The following is a 6,009-nucleotide window of genomic DNA, read 5'->3' on the forward strand; positions in this document are numbered from 1 at the left end:
TAGTCAAAGTAGTTTTTCTATTGGACAACAGATGACGCGACTAGTTAAAATAGTGTTTCTATCGGACCACAGATGGCGGGACTAGGTAAATTTATAGTTAATGCCTAGAATTTGAAAATGATGACAAAAACATTTTATTTTAGTATTAACATTGTTAATACTGCCAACTGGAGTCGTTAATGGAAAAGAAAACCATAGCTTGTGGTATCCTGATATCTCTAGTAAGTAGGTACCTACCTACTTACCTAGTGTCTAGCAGTTATACAGAGTGTCCCAAAACTCAACGTCATACCTTTGAGGACTGATAGGCCAGCTTAGGTGTCAGAATATCGCAGTATGACCTTAGTAAAAAGCCGATACGATTAGATTTTTGCGTGTCACTGGAACAAAATTCCTTTATGTAGGTATGTCTATGTTACTTAAGCCCGATTACCATTATCTTAGAGAGTATTCAACTTGAATGGCAAGTTGGTTGCTTTGGTGCGATGCAAGTGAAGTGAACCCGTATTATTAGACCAGCGTGGTTAGAAATAGTCCATGCTTAGGACAGGATAAACCCTGGAAGATAGGATACAGGAACCTTACCTTCTCCAAGAATATAGAATAGAATACGAATATGATCATAGAATAACATGTACAGTAGTACGTTATTCTATGATATGATACACTGCAACTATATTGTGCTATTAATTGATTGAAAGCGTTAATGTCCTCTTCTCCCAACCTAACAAGGGTTGGCTGGAAGAAATTGCTTTTTGGCAATAAGCCCGCCTTTGTACATTGTTAGTTTTCTTTTAATGTTCTTCACCTTTTATCAATTGTAACTTTATAATGTACAATAAAGTGTTTATAAATAAATAAAAATAAATATAAAGTCCGGCCCCTACTCTTGTAAGGCAATGTATTGCGCCTGTCTTGTATTCTCAAAATTAAAAAAAATCATGCCTTTCAAGAGTAGGGGGGCTGAAAACGGAAGTCCACCCTAACTAATATTGAATCGATCCATTATATTTATTTAAGCACGCCTTTATAAATCGGTATCTCATTTTTAAAATGTATATGTAACTAAATAACTGAAAATGATAAAAAATATTTGCAAAATCTTTATTGTCAGGACTTTTTAGTTGCACTGTAGATGATAGGTCATTGCCGAGAGATCACAATGGGCGATGATGTTTGACGATGAAATGCTATGTCGACGGGATTGCTGACGCATGAATACAAATTAGCTACGTTTTTTATGTTAAAAATATATATTTTCACTGTATTATGTAGGGAACTCTGCATAGCTGTACCCATTTCCGTAGTATACAATGTATACTTAGGTACCTAGGTACCTACATAGATTTAAGATCAAGATAAATAAGTATAAGTACATACAGTGCACAGTATCTACACATTATAAAGTAAAATAGTACACAATGCAATAATTCAATACATAGGAATTGAGAACAGCCTCCTTTTTACCTGACTATGGCGATGCGAAAAGGAGGATTACGATTTTTTTGGAGTCACTTTACAATTAAAAGTTAATTGAATTACTAGATAGTAAAAGTAGGGTCTACTTCACTACTTCCCTGAAAGTGTATGACAAGCCTACTTCTACTACTAAAAAACACGTATGCGAAGTAATAGATCAGCGCTTTAATTGTAATTAAAGCGCTGATCTGCGGTACGTACCCAATACCCATCTCATTACTCATTAAGTTAATGATTATATAACTGTTAACATTAAAGAAGCAACATTTAGGAAGTGATTATTAATTGTTAAAATTAGTTCACAAATACACCTAATAACTGTACCTACTAAATGTATAGGCTATTAATTTTCTAATTTAAGTATAATTAACGAAGAATACTGAGTCAGTATAAAACTTGTCATCCAACCATGACCTAACAATCATGTTTAGAAGTTTATTCACTTGGGCGCTGTGATTTATATTTAATTTGGAGGAATTAAGTCAATTTGTAAAGAAACACCCAGAAACTGCTGGCCGTTTCCGGAAAAAAACAAAATCGTAGATGTAGCAATGAACTTGAGTCAAATTATATAGACATTTATTCTCGTAATACCTAGTAAATAAGTACATCTTTGAGGTGTAAAAATGAAATTCTATGTACCTTATGTACACACATTTATAAGTAAAAGTATACTTAGGTATGTACTTATATGAATTTATAATACTGGTAATTTAATTCCCTACAGTTACAGTGGCAAGAATGAAATAGTTAACTGGATTTTTTTCATTGCTCCTGACCATAGTTAGTATATACTGGCGTAGTATATACTATCCTCACTGTAATTGTACTGAAATTATTGACTTGAACTGAAACTCTGACAACTTAGGTAATTTTCAGTGTCAATAAAGTTCCACACTACAAAGTGTACAAGTCCTAAGATTCCATTTGTTTCGTACCAGCGTCGTGTCCATAAATAAAACCAAGTAATGCCATCATATTTTTTATATCCTGAACTACATAGGTACCTACCGGTGAATAAACAAAGACTATAAAAGATAGACTTTGACCGTTTAACGGTAGTAAGATGACGAGTAAAATAAATACCTACTTCGTTATTCACATTATTATATTCGGTATGTGTAAAGGTATCGGTAGGGACTTAATTTTTGAGTGTCTATGCTTACTACAGGAAACTCGCAGAGATAGTCAACGCAAGCTAAATTGCAGGCAAGCCTCTTATGACGGTATACCTACCGGGGTAAATACGGGGTAATAAATTAGTACATTGTTACCAAAGGGGTGCAACATCCCTACCCAGTCCATCCTACATCAGTACGCTGTAAAATCAGTATTTTACCTATAAAAAGTTCATTAGATATAGTACATAGATAAAAACTTGATTTTAACTATTTCCTCTCTTAAATAGGGTGATTATTTAAAGTTCACACAAATTATTATTATGTTAGTACCTACATACCTACTCAATATATTTTTCTGATAATAAGGTTCTTCCGTATTCTTATTGTTGTAAAGGTTAGCCCTACGCTTTATATTTTAATGAATAAATACGTAATCCGAAAAAAATACTTCTTGTAATAATGACAGCATGAGATTATTGAAAATAAAGCTTTGAGTATATATTCTATAGGAAGCCAGTTCCGGAGTAAGGACCACGAACAGGCAAGCTGGGGTGCTGAGAAAAGATGTTGCCTGTTTAGAGCCACGGATCCCTAAAAGAACCTTAGGTAATAGGTTAACCCACTTAACAGCATTGCCGAATAATAAGTAGTTCGAACTGTAAAAATCTCGACTATAACAGCCACTTTAATACATTTCACGTTGGATTCAACGTGCGATGCCAAAACTGGTTAGATCTAATTTATTGCTGAAGCTATCGATAATCAGAGGGACCATTTATCCTGAATTAGGTTTGTCACAGTTACGTAAAATAAAGAATAAGATAGTTCGGCCTTAATAAATACGTAAGTAGTAGGCATGGATAACGAAAATACTATATAATGTCTATAATATGTATAACAATTATAAAATAAAATTGAATTGAATAATATAATTTCATGATAAGGATTGAGCATTATTATATTACATAACTTATTTCTGATCATGGAGAAAAGTAGGTATTGTAAGAATAAAATATAATTATCAAGCACGTACGAAGGTGTTGTGTTGTTGATGAATGGGTGTTGAGACGGAAGAAGGAAAAAAATATATACATATCATAGAAGTGTTATATAAATCATATTTTGTATACCTACGTACCATACCTAGACAATTTTTTTTAACAGACGAGTACCGAATATTTTGACTGCGTTGCTATTGGTCCATGCTATATCCTATTGGTCCTAACAATGACAGAGTGATCTGTCAATATTGGGAATGTGCGAGAGACATACCTACTCAGTACACTTGTCCAAAATTAATAATGCACATGCAAATCTTCACACCCGAATCATTAAATCATAAGAGCCTTAAAAAAACACTTGCATTTTGCACCTTGTTCGAAAGAAATAGGAGTGAATATCATGTGTCACATAATCGAAAACAACCGATCTGTCAAAGATTTCTATGCGCATTATCAATTTTGGAGCACTGTACTCTATTGTTAAAAAAATAGACTACTTATACCTACTTAATTGGTTTAAAACAAAATACATGGCTAGTTTTTATCGCTCCGCACCTGTAATTTTCACGTCTCTTGACGTAGTAATAATGACGAAAAATTTGATGCAATGACGTCGTATTCCTGGTTGGATTGGATTTTAAGGTAGGTATGCCGATCAAGGTTAATTTTATTTTTGATTTTTGAAAGTCGATCGTCGTTAAGCGCGGAAGTGTTCGTATACAGGTTATTTCACTTTTGCTAGAGGTCCTGCAAATTTTATTCTAAAAGTTCAATGACCGTAGTAAAGTTAACTGTTAGAACTTATTGTTATTTCTTTTAGCAGGTTTATACCCATACCCATACAAAGTCAGACAGTTAAATTAGATAAAATATTGTGGACATAAATTGTTTCTTCATAATAACGATCATAATTTAAAGTTATGTTAAAGAATTACAATAACGTGTTCTGGAGTGGAGACCGCGCCTGCAAACGTAGTGTAGGAAGCCCCCAGCTAGAGGGGGTGACGACTTGTGAGATGTGGCTGGTAGTGATTAGATGCGGAAAAATATACTATAAACATAGATCGCATCCAGTGGCGTACTTTGGGAGTGGCCTACGTTCAGCAGTGAACTACTATATGCTGAAGAATTAGGTAGTATACTGAAGTACTGAATAAGGACTGAAGTATACACGCAATCTAAGTGGACCGATTTCAGATCTCTCCGATTTTTACTAAAGACTGTTGAAGGAGGTTCTGCTCCAAGATTAACCAAAAACCCAATTGCACCAGTACAATGCGGAGATGTACAAAGTGGTGAAGAGATGAGAAGCTTTTCATCTCGGGGATGGATTCTCTGCGCGGAGAAACGGAGAGCGAGCGGTGAACGGCTCTTCTAGTCTCTTAGCGATAAGGCCGCCTATTGTTCATTGTTCCTAGTGTATAAGTTCTCTTTGTATGTTTTAATTTGTGGTGACCAATAAAGATATATTATATTCTATTCTATTCTAGCCTCCACTGCACCTCTGCTAGGCTCAACTCACGGAGTTGAGCCTAGCAGCGGATTTTTTCAATAATCAATGCGGATACGTATCCTCATTGATTATTGAAAAAATCCGCTTGTCTTGTAATTGTTATAATTTTGTAATACCTCGACGGAATGTCCAACAAAAACAAACCATTTCAAATGGTTTGACAAATGCAACTCGCTGCGGTTGCCGAATGCAATGTAAGAAAACATTGTCTCACTCAACACTTTGTACTGTTCAACTTTCAGTTTCCTTCGGTCCTTTGTTGAGAATTTCAAGAGTGCTCGCTTGGAACACCGCTAGCTGTAAGCTGTACGCTGCTCGCTACGCTATGTATGATCAAAAATAGATATAGAAGGCTTATAAAATCTGTGCTTGACCTTAGTGCGTATTGCAATAAGTATCTATTAGGTTCTCAAGGTTCAAAGCCATTAGACGGATATGCCGAAGCCCCTAGCGGTCATTACCCCCGGGGCGAGGGTCCGTCGCCCAGTGCAGTCCACTCCGTGCCCTTGTGCGGACCACTGTGTGAGTGGACGTTAGCACTTTCAGTCCTGTGCGTGCATTTGTACGCCATCCCATGGACGTTTGCTTTACTTTATTTTTAAACTTTATGTTTCCCCTGAATTTTTATTTAATGCTCTGCTGAGCGAATGCGGTTTTGTTTCTTTTAGTGAATGCAGTTTCATTAAGTATCCGGTTATCAGTAAATTGTTAATTAAGCATAAGTACTGTCATGAAAAAATGTTCTAAGTAACCGGCGTTGCATTGTATCGCTCTGAAACTAGAGGTCAGAGGTAACCGGAGCCTCCATGTGCCGGCGATTACGAAACCTGCAACTTGCAGCCACAACAACACGTGCACGTCACACGGCACATCGATTTATAGATGAGCGGTCATT

This window comes from Plutella xylostella, chromosome 22 (genome assembly GCF_932276165.1).
Source record: "Plutella xylostella chromosome 22, ilPluXylo3.1, whole genome shotgun sequence".
Taxonomy (NCBI): Eukaryota; Metazoa; Arthropoda; class Insecta; order Lepidoptera; family Plutellidae; genus Plutella; species Plutella xylostella.